A 21,932-nucleotide genomic window follows, 5' to 3' on the forward strand; every position below is an offset into this window, starting at 1 on the left:
GTGTTCCTCCTCCCCTAGACAGGCCCGGCCAGTGCTAGCAGGGCAGAAGAATGCACTCTGCAGTGAGTCTGACACTGAAGTTTTAAGAGAGGACTGAATGTTAATATACCAAAGCCATTCCTTCATTGTGTGAATATTTATTCGTCACCTGCTATCTGCTAATATTCCCCTGGGTGTGGAAAATGATGAGGAAACAAAATAATAGACTCAGAGGAGACTGACAGACGCTAATGCTGAAAATGATAGGAAAACGATAAAACCTGTAAAAGCTACCCTAAAAGGAACCACAAACTAGTGGGTGAAAAGACTCCACAAAGCAAATTTGGTGGACTGCTGCTTGAAAAAATAAAGCCATCTCATGTTTATATCCCAAGGAGTTAAGGCTCCTCAGAACACACAGTTGACATCTGCATTTAATGGGCACAGGGTGGATCTCAGAGGGAATGAGGTTCAGATAGGAAGAACAGCAGCAGCAAGGACAAAGTGGAGAATAGGGCAGTCAGGGAAGCAAGAAGGCCATAGGATCCCTTCTAGGGTTTTTTTGTTAGGCTAACCTTGGGGTCATTGCTGAGAAACCAGTTGAGCTGTTAGAGCTTGAAAAAGCGAATCCCTGCCATTCAGCCTCCATCCCACAGTAACACAATGAATACAGCCTGTGTGCAAGATGGAGACTGTGAGGGAGGCAAACACGAAGGAGCTGTGGAGCCTGTCCCGAGAGAGTCTGGTGGCCAAAGAAGATCTACACATAGGTTACAACTGTATTATCTCTTATTTGCATAATGCTTCATAATTTACAAGGTGTCTTCATGTATATTTTATTTATTTTATTTTTTTATTATTTTTTTAAAGATTTAATTTATTTATTCATGAGAGACACACACAGAGAGGGGGGGGGGGCAGAGACCCAGGCAGAGGGAGAAGCAGGCTCCATGCAGGGAGCCCGATACAGGACTCAATCCCAGGTCTCCAGGATCACACCCTGGGCTGAAGGCGGTGCTAAACCGCTGCACCACCCGGGCTGCCCTATGTTTGATTTTAGAACATTGCTCTCAGGTAGGCCGTTCATTTTTGCATGAGGAAAGTCCAGTTCAGCAAGGTTAGGTAAATTGACCAAGATGTATAGTGCTGGCAAGTAGAGGCTTGAGCTACATCTTCATATTCTACGTTTTATTTCCATGATGTCTCACTGCATTCTAGTATTCATTCAAAGCAGTGTGTGATAGGGACACCTGGGTGGCCTCTGCCTTCGGCTCAGGCTGTGATCCTGGGGTCCTGGGATCGAATCCCGCATCAGGCTCCCTACGGGGAGCCTGCTTCTCCTCCCTCTGCCTATGTCTCTGCCTCTCTCTGTGTGTCTTTCATGAATAAATAAATAAAATCTTAAAAAAAAATAAACCAGTGTGTCATAGGTAGTGAATACATGATATTGTCCTAGAGAGTGGGGCTGGGAAACTTTCTGTAAAGGTCCAGATAATATATTAGACTTTGTATGCCATAGAGTCTCTGTTGCAGCTACTCCCGTTTTGGTGGGAAAGAAGTTGTAGACAATGTGTCTGTGAACAGGTGTGGCTGTGTGCCAGTGATACATAATATATAAAAACAGACAGCAGTTCACATTTGTCACATAGTTTGTCTGTCTTTGCTATAGAGGATAATAGGAAGACAGGCTCATCTCTTCTTGGCAGTGGTGTATGAGTAAATATTTAATAAGTAGATCTCTGGGTGAGGAAAATCTGATTTGTAATGTTTGCCAATTTCTGTGTTGTAAATACTCCCTTCATGGCTGATATCAAGCTACCAGCGTGAAGTTACTGAATGCTCGGTTGGGAAGAGATGTGTAAGCCAGTCCCAGCACATTGGTGCCTGAGAGTGTCACTGAAGTTTCTGAGCTATAGGTGGGATATCAACAGGTAAAGGTAGAGTATAGATGGAAGAGAAAGAACAAAAGGAACATCATAAAAGTGGGCATGCACCACGCATGTTCTGGGAATGATGGCCATTTCAGTTGGGCTGAAGCACAGGGTATGAGTAGGGGGTAAAGGCAGGTGGATGAGTGGTCCCACCAGGTCTGGAGTGCTGACAGCCTCAAGTGCCAACCAAAGAGCTTGGGATTTGTCAAGTGGGGCCCTGTGGCTTCTGAAGCTTGTTAACCTGAGGACAGTTATGGTCAGAGCTGTAGTTTAAAGATGTAGTTAAAGATGTAGTTTTAAGAAGTGTGTAGCAGCCATCTGAAATTGGCAGAAGAGAAATTGGAGGAAAGGAGGCCTGTTGAAAGAAAGAACCATTGCTAGGATGCAAAATAGGTCAGATAGAAGTGTTAAATTAAAATGATCAATCCAGTTTGGTGAGCAAAGTAGGAGAAAGTGGGATAATTTCCCACCCAGGGTAGCATAGGTCTGATAGATTCTTTGTCCGTTTTCTTTCTTGCCTTCAACCCTTTTTTATTTCTATTCTTCATAGATTGGCTGTAGTCCCCTGAGTCTCAACTTTGGGAGTAAATCAGAATCACCTAGAAGCCTTGTGACTCGAACCCATATCTTCGGAATTCCAGGTGTTCTTTCCATGATATCTCACTGAATCCTGCTCTTTATGAAAAACAGTGTGAGATAGTGAGTTTTCAGTATAAGGAGACTGGGCTCTAGAGCAGGGCCCCACCCCAGAGTTTCCATTTCAGTAAGTCTGGGGAACAGTCTGAAAGTGTGCATTTATAACAAGTTCCCAGATAATGGTAAATTTTCTGGCTCTGTAACCACACTGTGAGAAAGACGGTGTGGCAAATACTAGGACTCTTTCAGTATGGATATTTCTGTCACCTCATACCCAAGTATGGAGTACTGAGCTCACTATTTACTCCCTAAACCTACCACACTCCCCACTTTTCCCCTATTGTAGTAAATGACAGCACATTGCACCTGTTTTTTTTTAGCAAGAAGCCTCAAAGTCGTCTTTTTCCTTCTCCCCTAACTAGTTAAATCCTGAAGCTCTGTTGCTTCTGTTCACTAAGGGTCTCTTCAGTCCATATACTGTCCTTTAGTCGCACTGCTGCCACCTTAGTTCAGGCACCAGCATCTGATGGTTCATAGGGACCTTCTGCATGAATTCCTACATTCATATGTGTCCTTCTCCAACATTCTCTGTGGGCAAGGTGACTTTTATAAAATACAAGTCTAATCACGTCACTCCTTGGTATAAAGTACTTGTTTTCATTTGCCCTTGGGATAAAGCTCCAAATCTATAACATGGTCTACAAGGCTCTGGGTGACATGGACTGCCTGTTTCTCCACACTCACTTGAGGGCACATCCCTCACTGTCTACACTCCCATCACACAGATACCCTGTCAGCCTTTGGAGCCTGCCATTCTTTCTCTAGAAGCTGGGCCTTTGGCATATAACCTTTTTCTTCACACTTTGCTTGTACAACCCCCAGCTGTTCTCCAAATCTCAGCTTAGGGGTCCCTTCCTCAATGAAGTGTTGATTTATCCACTGGATTAAGTTAAATGGACTCACTCTAGTTGTCCATGGCAGCTCTGCTTTTCTTCTTAGTATCCTCATCAAAATAAAATTACTTCTCTGAGTGTATGGATTCCCAACCAGAGTCCAAAGTGTCTGGAGAGAGAGACCATTTGTCTTATATGCCACCTTATCCCTAGTACTTAGTGCTGTGCCCATTATATAACAGGAATACAATATTTGTTGAATTGTACTCCTTCCTTATGACTTCCTCCATTTATCTCCATTCCCTCTCTTGAATGCTGTAGAACACACTAGTAGTTTTGTTTTTTTTTTAAGATTTTATTTTTTATTCAGAGAGAGAGAGAGAGGCAGAGACAGATGCAGAGACACAGGCGGAGGGAGAAGCAGGTTCCATGCAGGAAGCCTGATATGGGACTCAATCCCAGGACTTCGGGATCATGCCCTGAGTGCTGAGCCACCCAGGCGTCCCCACACTAGTAGTTTCTTATCCAACATTTCCCTCCCAGCCTTCTTCTTTGCTAACAGAACCTTGATTTTGCTTAAGTTATTGTCTATAATGTGGCCAGAGATAATTGAGGAGATTCACTGAGGAGAAAGTCATTTTCAGTGTTGATGTAGAATTAAAAACAAAGTGAACAGAAACTAAAACAAAAAAGTTAAAGAGGAACAAAGCTGTTGACTTCCCAGTATGAAAGAAACTCTTCCCTTCACCCATCTACTCATCCAACAAGCAGTAATAGGCATTGGATGCTAATGGTGAGCAAAATAGATAGGACTCTTTCCCTTGTAACAACTAGGAATTACCTCTGTGTGTGTGTGAGTGTGTGTGTATGTGTGTGTGTGTGTTGGGAGTGGGTAGCCATGTTCCAGACAGAGGGAGTATCATGTGTAAAAAACCTGGAATTGAGAATCTTCATGACTTATTGGAAAAACTGAAAACAGTTCAGCTTGAATGAAGTGGGAGATGGTGAGTTATGTGGGCTAATATATACGTAGAGGAGGATCATGAAGGTTTTTGGTCCATATTAGGGGATTTATCCTAAGAATAATGGGAAGTTTTGGAAGGATTTGAACCAAGGCAAGGTATTTTCTACAATATCCAGGTTGATCCTGTTAGAGATTAACCTGAAGGGTGAGAGAGGAAGCAGTGAAAACAGAGCAGGCTACGGAAGGTCATTAGTCCAGTTGTATCTAAATTTTTTTCACCGTGGAACACATGAAAAAATAATATTTTTCTACACATCGTTTAAACTGGAGAGCATTTGTAGCCCCTCCTTCAATAGGCTTCCAGCTGTTAGAGGGGACAGGCCTGGGGAAAGGTGCTCCCAGGCCAGAAGACTGTTCCACCTGTTGAAGAGAATATAGTATCTCGGCATTTTTTGCATACCGGTAAGCCACTTCCTGCATCTTTATTGGAAAGCTCTGATTTAAGCCTATCTCTGACACTTACCTTCTCTTTTTTAAGACCATCAATGCAAAATGTGAAAAACTTCAAGGATAAGGAGGTCTTTTGGCTGAACTGCCACCATTTGCTTTCCAACTTCCTACTACCTCTCTCAGTCTGGGCCTCTCCTTGGGCTTCTAGATGACTCGGTGTTTTCACATTAATTGTGGCTTCTAGGCTATCTAACTTTCTGTACCTCCTTCAACTCCATACAGCCAAACCTCCAGGTACCTTACCTCGGGGCTCTATGCCAAGAAGATGACAGTGGGTATGGCAGTGATAAAGCCAATTAGTTCAGTCGCACTAATGTTTAAGACAACACAGTTCTACCCCACCAGAATATAGCAACACACAGGTGTCAAGAAGGTCATTAACATGAGATTATACCTGTGGGATTTTTTGACAGGAACACACTGAAAGAGGTGAGAAGTAAAGAGGAATGGGAGGAAGTAGCAAGGATACCCACAGAGCCCCTGACTAAACCTTGCTGATAGCACAGTAATTTGGCAGGTGGATTACAGTGGTGCTTAATTTGCATAAAAAAGGAGCTAGGCCTTGCTGGAGAAGGCAGTGCCTCCAGGCTAGACCTCCATATTAAACAATACTTTGTAGTCAGAGAATTTGCTTCATCAAAAGGCTTCCTGGAGAGTGCTAACAAGCATTTAGTAATTAAATTTCAAAATATCCCCATGAAGCAGGCAGTGTACTATTTTCCTGCCTTGTTCAGAAGGAAGCTTACTGAGATTTGAAGAGGTCGAAAGGCTTGTGACAGGTGATGTCAGTAGAAGGCTAGTCTCTTCATTTCTGGGCTTCACACACATCCAATAGGAGGTGATGATTCAGTAAAGGTCTCCATGAAAGTAAATACTGCATCTGAAAAGATTAAGGCTATCAATATGGTGAGCAGACTGATGCTTCACCAATTTTGTAGACCAGTGGTTTAGACTTTGGTGACATCACATGTATCACTAGCCCACTTTCAAAGTTTGTATATAACCAGGGCCCTAACACGTGGACACTCTCGTTCAGTTTGGTGGGTTAGGACCAGGCCTGTGTATCTTTAAGTAAGTGTTTCTGAGTGATCTTAATATAGCCTGTGTTAGTTTGCTGGGGCTGTCATAACAAAATACCACAGACCCGGTGGCTTAAACAATAAGAATGTATTCTACCACAGTTAGAGGAGTCTGAGAGGCCAAGGTATAGGCAGGATTAGTTCCTTCTGAGGTCTCTCTCCCTGGCTTTTCGATAACCATCTTCCCCAGTCTTCACATAAGCTTCTGTCTGTACTTGTCTGTGTCCCAAACTCTTCTTTTTATAAGGACACCAGTCATGTTGGAGGATCCTCCCTAACAATGGACCCTGTTTCCCAATATGGTCACATTCTCGTGTACTGGGAGTTAGGACTAAAGCACAATGTTTGTGTGCTGTGATGGGGACAGGGTGGTGGTAGAGTGGGTAGATGAGGAAATAGTGGGGTAGGATACAATTCAGCTCATAGCATAGACCAAATGTTTGGTACTGCTATAGGCTGACTCACCCTTAGTGGGTTTTAAGATAGAATGGGCTTTAAGATGGGGAGTCTTTGCCCTTTGCTTTATAGAAAAGAGAAGCCTAGAGACTAACTCCCTTCCAAAGCTGAGTGATGGTCAGCACCACACTTTCCCATCACCACCCAGGACTGCAGGAACGTTCGTTATTTTTCCACAGAGCTGAACACGCTGCCAGACGCTCAGTCAGTATAGTTCAAATGAGTGAGTGAGTGAGTGAGTGAGTGAGTGAGTTCATCCAGTGTTACTTGCCCTGGAGCACTTGTTCTCATTTCATCAGAAGAGGTTATTTCCATGTTGTGAGGGGAAATAAAGAGATGAGGATTCTAGAAATACAAATTCTCTTTTTGAGTGGCAGTTCAGATAAGCTTGGTAAAAGGAAGAGGTATTTTCCCCTTGGAGCTCTTTCTTTTCTTGGAGATATTTTCCTCCATAAAAGTATACAACAAACTTCTCTTGACCCAGAATCACTGAGAGAGGGGTTATTTGGCTCTTCTCCTTCACTTTCTCAGTATATGTCCCCATCTGGTGCCATTGACTTGATGAGCAACTAGACAGCAGTATAGTGGATGGCTGTGTCCAGGGCCAGGGGAAGATTTCTAATCCTATTCTATGTGTTACTGAGGTGGGGAAACTATCTGTAGCTTTGCTATTGAAGGTGCCTACTATGTGAAGAAAAATTGTACCTAGTACTCACTGCCACCAATCATGTTATGGCAACTGGGACTAGAGATGAGGAGGGATTTGAGGGAGACTGCTCCTTGCCACAAAACAGTCTGCTTCCCTGAGCTTACACTTATAAATGGCAAAATTATTATTCTTACCAGTGTAATTCAGAAGCCAGGGTTTCTAGAATCCCCAGGTTTTTTACTTTTCCCATCTCTATGCCGCGGAACTTCCTTGAGAACATGGTGACTAAGTACACTTGCCCCCTGGGCCTGGTGACCACACTCCCCATCCCATGGCATGTGACAGGTAGCCCTTGGATTTTGAAGAGGCTCTGTGGACCCACTGTGTGGCAGGCAGGGTGTGCCCTCGTAGCCTTTTCATGTGCAGTTTTAAAAGTCAGCAGCTGCAGTAATTTACTGTGAACTCCCCACAAGGCTTTTGAACCTAACAAGTAGATTACGTGATTTTACAAGAGCAGGGATGTGTCACCTCTACAGCTCACCTACCACAGCATATGTAACAGTTACGGGAATTTTATAAGATTCATGGCCCACCTCTCCAGAAAGGCAGAAAATTGTTCTAACCAGGCCATATGACCTTAACTGCTTTGAGACCACTGAAGAGGGAGAGAGGTTGCTTTAGTGGGGCTTAACCCCTTCTCCATCTTTGTAGCCCATGCCCCAGTGTTTATACCACTGTCCTGCACATGCACATTATACCAGTGTCCTCTCTCTCCCATGTGGACTCCTCTCTTGGAGGTTTGAAGCCTTTGGGCCATGAGAGCCTCTTGCTCCCTTTGGCACCTCCCTGTCTCTCTAAAACCTGGTGCTTGTCCACCAAGGGTGATTTTTCACATCTTCCTCAGAAGATGTTTGGTAATATCTGGAGACCTTTTGATTGTCACACCTGCTACTGGCATCCAGCAGGTAGGGGTCAGGGATGCTGCCAAACACCCCACAGCCACCCATAACAAAGAATCATCTAGCCCAACATGTTCGCAGTGTTGAGGTTGAGAAACCATCCTATGAGCAATGACCACTTTCTTACCCTGCCTACAGTTCTTGATCTGGATCGGGACCTCTTCATGCTGTCCCCTAATTCTGGTCTTTTAGAGGAGGAGATGCCCCGCACCCTTGCCCAACTTAGGAGCCCTTACTTCTCCCCCAGGGCTCCACTGCTCTGTGCATACCCCTCTTTCTCTCGCATTCTTCATCATTTTCTCCTACAGTTCTTCCTTTCCTCTTTGTCTATAGATATGGAGCAGGTTTTCCTAACTTAGTAGGAATCCACAAAAAAAAGATAGTAAATGATGGATTATTCAAAAACTCATCTCCAAAACTTTTCAAATACATACCATCTTTCTTTTCTTTTTAAGATTTTATTTATTTATTCATGAGAGACAGAGAGAGAGACAGAGGCAGAGACACAGGCAGAGGTAGAAGCAGGCTCCAAGCAGGGAGCCCGATGTGGGACTCGACCCCAGGTCTCCAGGATCAGGCTCTGGGCTGAAGGCTGCGCTAAAACCACTGAGCCACCCGGGCTGCCCCCCATCTTTCTTTTTTATTGCAGAATCTCTCCTCTGAATATAAACATCTTCTTCCCTCTGTTCTTCCCCCTTCCTGTTCATCATTCTGGATTCCTTTACCTCTGTCCCATATGAGGCCTTAGCTTAGACTTCAGGCTTCACTGGATTCAGCATCGTTGACTGCTCACTTTTTCATAAAGCTCTCTTCCTTGCTCATAGTGTGGACATTCATCTGCATCTGAAGCTGCTCTGCTGCCTCTCTTTAATAATTGTTAATAGATGATACACAGGCAAAATTCAGAATTTTTTTAAACTGAATTCTCTTGCCACATGGTGTCGATAACACAGCTCTCAGCATCTGATGTGTGAATAGTGAATTGGCAACAGGTTTTGGGTAGCATTAGAAATCTCTTTCAACAACATCTTTATAAATCAGAAATGCTGTCCCTGCCTTTGAGCCTCCCTTTCTACAGCAAGACAGAGAAATAAACACTTGCCATAGTGCACCCTCCATCTTTTACAGCCACATTCCTTCTTCCTATATGATTGGCTCCTATTATTCCACCCTTCTAAGATGTCATTCATTAGTATGACTTCAGTTTTCACTTTTATTTGGATGAATCCTATATCCAAATACCCAATTGTATTTTCTCTTAGAATAACAGAAGACACCTGTATTTTTCTCTTACCTTCTTGAAATTATCTGACTTAACAAAACTTTTGCTGTGACCTTCAGATTTTTGCTGGCCTCTGCAGCAAGAGTGGCCAGACTGGTTTACCCTTTGGATGGCTTCCTGCTGAGGCATGACTGGCCCATTTGGCTTTTCAAAGTGTTCTTTCAATACTCAAGGTCTTGGAGCCATCGCAGATTTCCTGCCCACAGAGGCATCTTCCATTCTTCCCTGAACCTTTGCCATTCTATGGTTTTTCTTACAATGTCTGCATGTCCTTATGGAAAACACAAGGATTTCTTGGGCTCCCTCACATCCCACACAGAGTGTGGTGTGTTGAAATGCCCTTGCAACGTTTTTCTGCCTGCTGCCTTCTCCAGTACGCTCATTTCTGTGTTATCTCTAAATTGGGGCCAAATTGTAGGCTGGGATTCCTCTAGGGGGTTACAGGTGAGTCTTCACTGTGACTGGGAAGGCAAGCCAATACCTCCCAAAGTCAATCATCTACTATTTATCAAGTTCTCCCCCTACCTCCCATTCCTAAGTTCACTCTCTCTTTTCCCCCACTGTTCCTCCTATCAAACCAAACCAAACCAAACCAAACCAAACCAAACCAAACCAAACTAAACAAAGCTTCAGGGGTTTTCTTTTTGTGTGTCTGCCTTTCCTGACATGGAGTACATACAGTAACCTCCACATCCACCTTGGAGGTTGGGTTGGTCCAGGCTATTCTTGCCCTGGGTAAACTCTCTTTTCTGAATGCCTGTAACAGTCTGTAATACTCAAAAGATGATACTTTGTTGTATTGTTAATTATATGATGTCCCATGTCCTACCTCCACAACTAGGTTGCAGGACTTTCAAGGTCCTTGTGATAGTGTAGTAAGATATTTGACCTTTGTCCCCAGTTTCTGGCATAGAACTTCTAAAACCCTTGAAATTTCCTAAGTGATAAGGGTGATGGGAGCATCTTTTGTTCTCAGGAACCTGCAAATTGAGTTAGTCACCAATGGCCAATAATTTAACCAATCATGCCTATGTAAGGAAATCTTTTTAAAAAACCTTTAATGGGGATCCCTGGGTGGTGCAACGGTTTGGCGCCTGCCTTTGGCCCAGGGCGCGATCCTGGAGACCCGGGATCAAATCCCACGTCGGGCTCCCGGTGCATGGAGCCTGCTTCTCCCTCTGCCTGTGTCTCTGCCTCTCTCTCTCTCTCTCTGTGTGACTATCATAAATAAATAAAAATTAAAAAAAAAAAAAACCTTTAATGTTGAGATCTGGGGAGCTTCGGGCTTGGTGAAGACATTGGTGTGCTGGAAGATGGCATACCTGAAGAGACTGTAGAAGTGCTGCATACCGTCCTCCTCCATGCCTTGCCATATAAATCTCTTCCATTTGGCTCTTACTGAGTTGCACCCTTTATAAAACAAACAAACAAACAAACTTGTAAATATAGCAAAGTGTGTTCCTGAGTTCTGTAAAGCACTGTAGTGAATTATTGAATCTGAGGAAAAAGGTTGTGGGAAATCCCAATTTATCACCATTTGGTCTAAAATATGGAAGTCTTGGGATATGCAGTATGGGGACAGTCTTGTGGGACTCAGCTCTTTACATGGAGGATCTGTGCTAACTCTGGGTAGCTGGTGTTAGAATTTAACCGAGTTGTTGGACACCCAGTTGGTGTTTGGAGAATCAGAGAATCGTTTGCTGTGAGGGAAAAAAAGAAAACCCTCTTATTTGATGTCAGAAGTGAAAAAATGAATAAAAATAGCTCACTGTCATATATAGCTTTGCAATCCCAAAGTTTAGGCTTTGTATTTCAGTAGTTTTGATAGATTCTCTACTAGTATCCAAAAAAATGCTTTGAACTGGTGGGGGCAGGTCATCATATTGTGATTCATTTTGAGTTGAAACTCAAGAAAAAAAGTCAGAAACTACTAGTCGAATTCTCATACAGGGTTCTATCCTTCTTTAATAATAGAGATTGTTGCATTTCATTTAAATCCAGAATTGGATTTTGCCATTATTGCCTTAGCTTATGATAAGACTTTTTAAAAGCTGTTGACTGATGAAACATCCCTCCAGAGATGAAATTCAACCCCCAGAGTACAATGCTGTAAAGACACAATCCTCCCCATTTGCTAAGTGTCTGGTGAACTAGCAGTAAGCTGGATGTTACTTGAAACCTCTTCCATGGGAACCACATGAGCCATCGATCGTTTACCTCTGCCATACATCTAACATTTAGATATTTTCCCCTGATTTCAAAAAGGAAAATGTGGAGATAAGCAGCCTCATCTGTTTACTGGGATCTATAATGCCGATAATTCTCTTTTTTTGTCCTCGTGTCTGCCATCCAGCTACATGTTCCTGAGAGGTCTCCCCAGCTAATTCCACGTATAGAAGGAAGACAGATAAAGGTAACTGGATTTGGTGTAAGTGATTGCATTTCACTTGCTCCTCTGAATTCTTCTCTATCAAATGGCATATAAACTCTTTGAATTCATTTGGAACTCCACGTGGTGGCCATCTGTTACAGATGCAGCGATCAGCTCCCCCAGTGGTGTCAGTGGTGCTGTGGGCTCCAGAATAGCAGCTTCAGTATCATCACCCAAGAACTCCTTAGAAAATCAGATCTTGGGCCCCATTTCAGACCTCCTGAATCATAAACCCCTGGCCATCTGTGTTGTACAAAATATGAAGCCCCAGAGATTTAAATTGACTTGATATGAGGTGTAGCCTGGACATTTGGATTCTTAAAGCTCCCCCACATAGTTCTTGTTTACAGCAAGGTTTGAGAACCACAGCCTTATGTCACTTTAGAGACTGGGATACTATATTTCTCAACTATTTTATGTTTTCAAATGACCCACTTCCGCCAAGTAATTTGTATCTGAGTATCATTTGGAAGGCATACGTGAAGCAGAGTCTGACTCTGTGTTACTATGCAGTTATGGTTTTCCTGTGGAAGCAGTTAAGGCACCCCACTGCTCATCCCTAGTTTCCCAGACATCAAGAGGTGAGGGATCCATTTTACTGGGCATAGGTGCAGTAGATTTAGATCCTGCAGTGCGAACAGAAACTCCCTGATTTCCTGGGTACCTGGTGATGATGGGAAATAGTTGTCCTGCTGAGCAGCTTTTTCAGTGTTAGTCCACAAATCATCTATGCAAAAGTTAGCTTAGAGCCCTTCTACCCGTTTTGTAACCATTTAATTCCTTTTAAATCCTTTACCACTTAAAACAGCTAGAGTGGTTTCATTATCTGCAAGTGAATTCTCACAGATCCATCTATATATGGTCTGAAATTATCATTGATTGTGCCTGAATTGAGCTGTTTTGTGTAATATGAGCCCTTTTCTTTCCATTTAAAAATTAGATTTTTGTCCATCAGAGACAAAAATTAGTCATAAGAAAACTACTCTGCAATCCAAACTTATGATCCTAGTTAAGAACAGCTCTCTTTCTAAATATTATCCCTACCCTTCCCACCAGTATACATCCCTCCCCAGCTTGAGTGTTCAAGTCATATTTGTGACAATTATAAAATTTTGTATACTGACACTTGCCCCATTCAAGTTTTAAAAACCCTTTCCATTTGGAAAGGCAAGAGTGATTCCCTTACTGCCTGGCTAAGAAATATGAAATGATTTTTTTTCACTTATTTCAGGAGTCAAAAGCAAACATGAGTTTGATCCTATAAATTCATAGATCTGCTTTATATCTACCAAAGAAAGAGAACCAAGTTTAATAAGCAACACAATTTTATTTTCAAATGATGTTTGTGATGACTACGTTGTTTTTGTTGTTGTTGTTGTTCATGTTTTTATATTAGGCATCTCTCATTTTTCAAGAGTATTTTCTACACAAAGGGTTATAATTGCTTTTGGTGACAGAAACTGATGGTCCCGCCAGGGAACAGATGGGAAGATAGAAAGCAGGAATGGGGGAGGATGTGGAAGAGGAAATGCCCAGCATGACCAAAGTGGCCACAGATTCCCTGCATCTACATGATAGAAGTTGCCGATAGGCCCCTACCCTGCATTTTAGATATAATTTAGAATTTTCTGAGTGTTTTTTAGATGTTTCCTCCTGGGTTGGTGATTGGAAGTTTTAAACCATTCTCCAAAAGCTGTTTAGATGGAATCTCTTACATAGGGATGAATGGCCATTCTTTATGGGACTTTCACACAGTGACTTTTATTCTAAAGAAGCATAGTAGCCAGGGTCAATGAGCCATCCTTAACATGACTGTCTCAAGTGCTTTTTTTTTTTTTTTTGTAGATTATCTCATTGCCTTTCCCAAACGGGTCTGTGTTTACCAGAGTAGGTGGGTCATGACACTTTCCTACTTGGGCCCTCCCAATAAGGAGGCTTCCTTCCCCATTACCTTTGATCTTTCTTTGAAAATCATCTCAAAGAGTAGTCCCAGAATACATCAGCTTCACTCCCAGATGGTGCTGGGATATGTGTACTTAGACTCTCATTTACAAGAGAGACAGGAGGAGAGACCTGGCAGCCTAAAATGGACCAAGACAAATATGATCTTTGTGCAGCCAGGTTTTGCAGATATGTAATCATTAAAGATTATCCTCATCTACAGTGAGTCGAACCTAAATCCCACATGGAGGTTGACATACTTAGAGACACAATCTTTATTTACACTCTCCTTCCTACTCTCTGTGTGTTTATCATGTTTAATTTATTGTCGGTTTTATGCATTTTTCTTTCACTGGTTGTGGAGGTTTGTGGTTTGCCTTTTAACTTTGCAAAAGTTTGGTACAAAGGAAATTTAGAAGACCAAAACATTTTCCAAACAATTTCAAAATGAACTACGTCCCCAACTAATTTGATTTGTAGGAAAGAAAGAACAAAGTCTTGTTAACAGAGAGCTCTAAAATATAATTACTCACACGTGCGAACATGTTTAAGTGTGGGTTCTCAGTGAATGCTTATCATGCAGTGCTTTCTTGCTCTGACTGTTGCCCATTAAAAACCTCCTGTGCCATATGCAGGTGTGATTATACAGCCAACTGCCAATTCTCACTGGCTCAAGGATCCTTTTAAAAATGTCCAGATGGATATGAATGTCGGATTTGGCAGTTAAATTATAGAGCCCAATATATCTCTTCTAAGTACTCAGGCACTAAAGCAAAGTATCGATGCTTTCCTCCACCCCTGACTAGATTTCAAAAGAACAGTCTGGCTTTTAAGCTGGGAATTATATTTCCTCATTCTTCTGAATCTCAGGATAAACTTTATTATGACTTTTATCACTTTCTTTAGTCCATATATCTTATGAACAACATCAAAACTTTTTTTTTTTTTTTTTTGTAAGCTGAAAGTCAGAAATTGGCTTTTGAGGCGACTTGGTATATTTAAACAAGTGCACAGTGGAGGGGAAATAAAGCAGTGGCATTATAGCTCCCCTGGGTAGCTCCCGTCTACCCTTCAGAGAAATGGTTTACAGGAAAAGGACATGAGAACAGAGAGACAGAAAGGCATCTCCTTGATTCTTGATGGTATGAATCACAAATGCAAACATCTGCTACCTCCAAGAGAACGAGACACAGCAGCATTTGTCATCAGCACTGCTGTGGGAAACCTCCATAAATATCACCATTACTACTTCCCCTTGCCCAGATTTGAAGTCCTTAGTAGTAGTCAGGAAACTCCAGGCAATTGGTTACCTTTTCAGACAACTTTTGTGGCTGATAGAATGGGTTTGCTTCATCTAATATGCTGTGCGGTGCTTCCTTCTTGACGAGCACCTGCAGTGAATTTCTAGAGCCTAGCCCATGGTAGGTGTCTCAACAAGATGGCTCAGTGGGACAGGTCCCAGAATAGACCCAGCATAGCATAGGTAGAGGGTATGGCAAGAGGAGGCATGGGGAGTATTTAAAAACAATGAGGTATGGGGAGAGGGTAGAAGAAACAAAATGGTGTTTTCGTATTGTGCCTGGTTCGGTCCAGGTATAAGGCAACACTGTGATGGTATTTGTAGTGATGGCTTGAGGTGTGTGTGTGTGGGGGGGGGGGTGGGCAGTAAGCTGGTAGTGGTCCAGGATTCCCATTGTCAATAGCCAGATGACAGCCAAACTTCACTGTTGCATCTCTCATATTTGAAAGTAAGGTCAGAATAAACATTTAAGATGAAATGTAACAGGGAAAGTAGAAAGAAAATTTGGGAGTCCTGTAACTTCATATAACTTTTAAATGCTTTGGAGTGTAAGCTTTGGAGTGTAAACAGTGACAGTAGAAAGAGAAAGCAGGTTAATAGACAAGATTAAAGTAGTGATCTCACATTTTCTGGCCTGAAGGTGAATTCCCTGCAGGCAGATTCTCTCTGAACAACCTACCCCATCTGTTTCTTCCTTATATAGATGTCCAAATTACAGAATTTATTTTACTTGAGCATCACAAAAATGTATATTCATGGCTAATAGATGCTTCAAATGTAACATACCTCAAGTTGAACTCCTGATCCGGCCCTAAAGTCTATGTTCTGTCTCATTGATGGCAAGCCCAGCCTTCCCATTACTCAGGCTGAAAATCTGAGTCACCCTGATTCTTCACTCTCTCTCTCACCCTACATCCAATTCTTCCTTGGTCTTCTCTCTTCAAAACACTTTTCCTCACTTCTCCTGTCACTACTGTGCATCTGAGGGAACATCACCTCTCCTGTTTTACCCTACTAGTCCCCCAGTTGGCACCCTTGTGATTCTAACGTTGATTCACAGCCAGAGTAGCCTTTCAAACATAAATTGGATCAAGTTACTCCTCTATGCCTGACTTTGCAATGGCTTCCTGTTTCATTCAGAGTAAAACCTCACATCCTCATCAGGCCCCCCAGAGCTCTAATGACCTGGCTCATAACCTCATCTTGTACAGGCCTTCCCCGCCCTTATTCTTTAAATATCGCAGACATGCCACGGTCTCAGGGCTTTGCCCTGCTGTTGCCTTTGCCTAAAATGCTCTCCCTCCATAGCTGACTGCCTTATTCTCCCACTCCATCTTTTCTCGCATGTTACCTTCTCAATGAGGCCTGCCCTGACCATCCCATGTATTATGATAACTGAGCCTCTCCAGCACTCCCAACCCCTCCAACACCTTACTTGCTTTATTTCTTTTCTCTTGAATACTTTGCACTTTTAATCATACTGTACCATTTATTCATTTGTTATGTTCACAATCTGTCACCCCAGCAGACTGTAAGCACCCTAACCGCAGAGGGTTTTCCTCTGTTTTGATCACTCATATATCCTAGCTGCCTGGAACAATGCTGGCACGTAGCGAGTGCTCAATTATTGCAGTGTCTGCCACACAGGGGTTTTGTGTGACTTAAACGATGCCATGCAAATGTGCAAATTCTTCATAAATATTCCTGGAATAAAAAATATGTCTAAATGATGTCATCTCAGTCATAATGTCATCAGACATTATGGCAGATGTTGCCATAATCCCAGCCTAAAGAATGAGAAGCAAATGCAAGAGAATTGAAGAACTTAACTGAACCCAACAAGGAAGTACTTGAGCCAGGTTGGAAACCTAGATCTCTCCTACTGCAGAGCCCAGGTTCCCTGGCTCTGTTCTACTCTCATTTATCACTTCTGTGACTCTTCTGAATAGCTGTGACCCCTTCTTAAAGTCATTCTCTCTCTTCTGACTCCAGAGACTCTCGTGTTCTTCCTCATCCTTCATGTGTGCCTCTCTGTCTTTGGTGTGTGTGTGTGTGTATATATATATATATATATATATATATATATATATATATATATAAAGAACTTAAAATACAAACCTCCTGACTCCTGGTTGAGTGCTCTTTTTGTGATCAGGCTTACTTGAATACATGAATGTAAACTGATGATGTTTGAATTCACGAATCGTAATACAAAGTGATGTATACAGCAAAATCCCAGCAAAGAACATGAGGCTTTGCCTATATTTTGAGGACAGTTATTACTCAGTTGCAAGCAGAATTATTTTAAGCTCAACTTGTTTTTCATGGAGTACTATCATAGAAAATACTGGGAAGAGCCAATCAATAATTAAGCTTTGTTGACCAAGAAATAAGTTCATGCTGCTTTGGGAGCTTGGATTAGTTTGCTTTCTTTTGAGTCATTTTATAAAGGTGTGCTTTTACTTGTTAATCATGTCCTCAAGTTGGGTCAGGTCCTAGCAACCTAGAGATTGTAATGAAGGATCTTTCATTTGAGGTATGTTTGCAGTCTACTGGCTGCTAAATAAATTGTTATCATGAGTATTAAAGTGTATTTTCCCCCCATTATGATGCAAAGTATATTGAAGGGACAAATCCCTGATCACTATAGGATGTCAGGTTGGGGTCATCTCTCCTTCAGCTTGCCTGCGCTGATGTCTAACTATGGAAATTACAAATGCTGTTTACCTAGATCCAATTCTCCCAAGACTGGAACACTGCCTGACCTGTCCACAGAATATACTTAAACCCAACCCCCCATCTGCTGGTTCTTCCCTTGACCTCATCTTTTTTTTCCCTCTTAATTCTTTACTTGAATAATATTAACCTGCTTCTTGAATTTTTATTCTTTCTACTTTAAAAAATGCTTTTAAAAATCATCTATAGGAATAAGATCAGGAAAACATCAAGGATGTCTGTTCATCATTCCATCCGCATTTTACTGGAGATTCTAAGCAGTGCAGTAAGACCAGAAATCAATGAATGAATGCATGCATGCATGAATGAATGAATAAAAGTAATCCAGATTAAAAAGGAACAAGGAAAGCTGTCAATATTCACAGACAATATGAGAAACTATCTAGAAAATCACATAGAAACCAAACAGAAATAAAAGCTGCTAGGACTAACAAGTTTAGAAAGGCTGTAGGATTGGGCAGCCCGGGTGGATTAGCGGTCTAGTGCCGCCTTTGGCCCAGGGTGTGATCCTGAAGACCTGGGATCGAGTCCCGTGTCGGGCTCCCTGCATGGAGCCTGCTTCTCCCTCTGCCTGTGTCTCTGCCTCTCTCTCTCTCTCTCTCTCCCTCCATGTCTCTCATGAATAAATAAATAAAATCTTAAAAAAAAAAAGGCTGTAGGATACAAGATCAATATAAAGCATTCCATTCTATTTCTATATACTAGCAAGAAACAATCAGAAATTTAAGTAAAACATTTCAATAAATAGCATCAAAAAATGAAACGCTTGGGGATAAATCTAACAAAAAATCAGAAAGAGCTGCGCACTGAAAACTACAAACACTATGCTGAGTGGAAATAAAGAACACTTAGGTAGATGGAGAGATACATTACATTCATGAGTAAACTACTCAGTATTGTTAAGATAACAGTTGTTTCCGGATTATCAATATAATCCGGTCAAAATCTCAGTAGTTAGCAAGCTAATTCTAAAACTCACATATACAAAAAAGAAAGCCTAGGAATAAACCCACACTTTACTGTCAATTAATTTATGTCAAAGGAGGCAAGAATATACAGTGGGAAAAGTACAGTCTCTTTAATGAATGGTGTTGGGAAAACTGGACAGCCACATGCAAAACAATGAAACTGGACCACTTTCATACACCATACACAAAAATAAATTCAAAATGAATTAAACACCTAAATGTGAGACCTAAAACCATAAAACTCCTAGAAGAGAACATAGGCAGTAATTTCTTTGACACTGGCCATAGCAACATTTTTATAGATGTCTCCTTAGGCAAGAGAAACAAAAGCAAGAGTAAGCTACTGGGATTACACCAAAATGAAAAGCTCTTGCACTATAAAGGAAACCATTAACAAAGTGAAAAGGCAACCTAATGAATGGGAGAAGGTATTTACAAATGATATATCTGGTTGATATCCAGAATATATAAAGAACTTATACAAAACTACACCAAAACAAAACAAAACAAAAAAAAACCTCCAAATAATCTGACTTAAAAATGATCAGAGGACCTGAATGGACATTTTTCTAAGGAAGACATACAGATAGCCAATTGACACATGAAAAGGGGCTCAATATCACTTAACATTAGGGAAATGCAAATCAAAACCACAATTAAATACTACCTTACACCTGTCAGAATGGCTGGAATAAAAAAGACAAGAAATAACAAGCATTGGTGAGGATGTGGAGAAAAGAGAACCCTGGTGTACTGTTGATGGGAAGATAAATTGGCATAGCCACTATGAAGAGGTATGGTGGTTCCTCAAAAAGTTAAAAATAGAAATGCCATATGACCCAGTAATTCCACTTCTGAGTATTTACTCAAAGGAAACAAAAACACTAATTTGAAAAGATATATACATCCCTATGTTTATGGCAGCATTATTTGCAATAGCCAAGTTATGGAAGTAACCCAAGTGTCTATCAATAGATAAATGTACATGTATCTCACATCTTCTTAATATGTATATGTATATACATATGTATATGCAATGTATATATATTTCACTATTGGCCATAAAAAATGATGAGATCTTGCCATTTATGACATGTGGATGGACCTAGAGTATCTCATGCTTAGTGAAGTAAGTCAGAGAAAGACAAATACCATATGATTTCACTTATATGTGGAATCTAAAACAAAACAAAACAAAACAAATGTATAAGCAAACAAATGAAAAGCAGAGTCAGACCTATAAATACAGAGAACAATCTGATGATTGCCAGAGGGGAAGGAAATGGGATAGGAAAAATGGGTGAAGGAGAGTGAGAGATACAGGCTTCCAGTTATAGAATGAGTCGTGGGGATGAAAGGTACAGCATAGAGAATATAGTCGGTATGGTAGTAGCCTTATATGGTAACAGATGGTGCCTGTACTTGTGGCGAGCATAGGGTAACATAAAGCTGTCAAATCACTATGTTATACGTGAAGCTAATGTAGCATTGTGTGTCACCTATATTAAAAAAACTTACATGTAAATGCAAAGAACTTAACATAGACAAAACAACTTTGACAAAAAAGAAAAAAGTTGGGAAACTAACACAATCACATTTTAAGACTTAAAGTAACCAAAACCCTGAGTTATTGACACAAAGATTGGCAATGCAGATCAATGAGACAGGATAGCATGGAAATAGGCCCACCATATAAGTGGACACTTGATTTTTGACAAAGTATAATGGCAACTTAGTGTAAAGAGTAGCCTTTTCAAAAACTGGATATCCATATACAAGAGATAAATTCAGTCCACAACTCACACACTATACAAACAGAAACCCAAAATGGATCACAGACTTAACCACAAAACCTAAAATTATAAAACTTCTAAAACAAAACACAAGTAGAAACACTTGAGACTGAGTTAGTCAGAGATTTCTTAACTGTGACACCAAAACTCAATCCTTAAAAGAATAAACTGGTAAATGGGATTTCATTAAAGTAAAGAACTTATGCTCTTGAAAGACACTGTTAAAAGAATGAAAACCAAATCACACACTGGGAGAAAATACATGCAAACCTATATCTGATAAAGGGCTTCTATGCAGAATACTTAAAGCACTTAAAGCACTCACAGAACTCAGTAATAAGAAAACAAAAGACTTAGCTAAACAGTGGGCAACAGATTTGAACAGTGAACAGACCCTTAGCCAAAGAAGGTATACAGAGGGCAAATGGAGGAAAAAATAGTAAGAAGAGATTCAGCAGCATTCGCTACTCGGGAAATGTAAATTGAAAACCCAAGAAAATACCAGTACACACCTATGAGAATGACTAAAATTAAAAAGACTAACTATACCAAGTGTTGGATTTGAAGCAACTTCCATTCTCTTACTGACTCTTCTTAATGTATAGTTAGAATGGCAACGGAGGCTCTTACTTCCCTTGTAGGATAGTAGCTCCCCCAGAAAACTCATTTAAGATTTTATAAGCTTCACGTTATTTCAGTATTCTTATTTCCACCCCCTGGTTTTAATCTTCCTTCTTTCTTTTTTTCATGGTTAGGATATCACTTTACACCCCCTATATTCATTCTGCTCGTGCTAGCTTCTTCCAGAAGACTGCTGAATCTCCAGGCATTCTTGTTAACGTTAGAGGAATTGCCTTTTCACCAAGTCAAGACATCTTCCTTGGGGACTCTCAGGAAGAAGCAAGATGAACCAGATCCTTCTCAGGACATGCCAAGGGCAGTCCTCTAGGTTTTCCTTACTTTTCCACCACTAAACTGCTAGATCCTGTCCAAAACATATGAGATCTTGGGGAGATGTTACCTTTCCTGCATTTGCTGCTGCTGGTGGGAATGGAGCCAGCCTAACACCCTTCTCTGGTCTTGGTTCTTAAATGCCTTGTACCTTTGTGTCACCAGTGGGTGAGGTAGCGTGAACAAGTAAGAGTTAGCAGTTTCTTCCATCAAGTCCCTACAGAGTCTTTGCAAAGTTCAACCTCCAGATAATTGTGTGGTTAGGGAAGTAGTAAAGGAGTTTTGAAAAAGGAACTGAGATTTAAAACAAAAGACACGCTAGACTTCGACTTTAGGTACACGTTTCCCTACCCCTTCATATCCAGGCTGGGAAGAAGCTAGCAAGTCCATACAGATGGTACCATATTGCACTAAAGGAACACATGATTTTAGGGTCAGTTTTCATGTGAAAATTATACAGTGAAACCTCATGGC

At 41.3% G+C, this 21,932-nt stretch overlaps 1 long non-coding RNA gene across 4 annotated transcripts in view; it reads left to right on the forward strand.

The window, feature by feature from the left end:
• The window catches only part of LOC111092486, a 491,589-nt gene that overhangs the window by 321,698 nt on the left and 147,959 nt on the right, over nucleotides 1-21,932 (forward strand). Inside the window, exon 13 of one of the 4 annotated variants that reach the window (XR_005355617.1) lies at nucleotides 11,692-11,751. The exons of the other annotated variants lie outside the window; for them this stretch is intronic. This is a non-coding gene — a long non-coding RNA (uncharacterized LOC111092486). The remainder of the gene's footprint in view (nucleotides 1-11,691; nucleotides 11,752-21,932) is intronic. 4 annotated transcript variants of the gene reach the window in all.

The sequence above is a fragment of the Canis lupus genome, chromosome 2 (assembly GCF_011100685.1).
Source record: "Canis lupus familiaris isolate Mischka breed German Shepherd chromosome 2, alternate assembly UU_Cfam_GSD_1.0, whole genome shotgun sequence".
NCBI classification, from domain to species: Eukaryota; Metazoa; Chordata; class Mammalia; order Carnivora; family Canidae; genus Canis; species Canis lupus.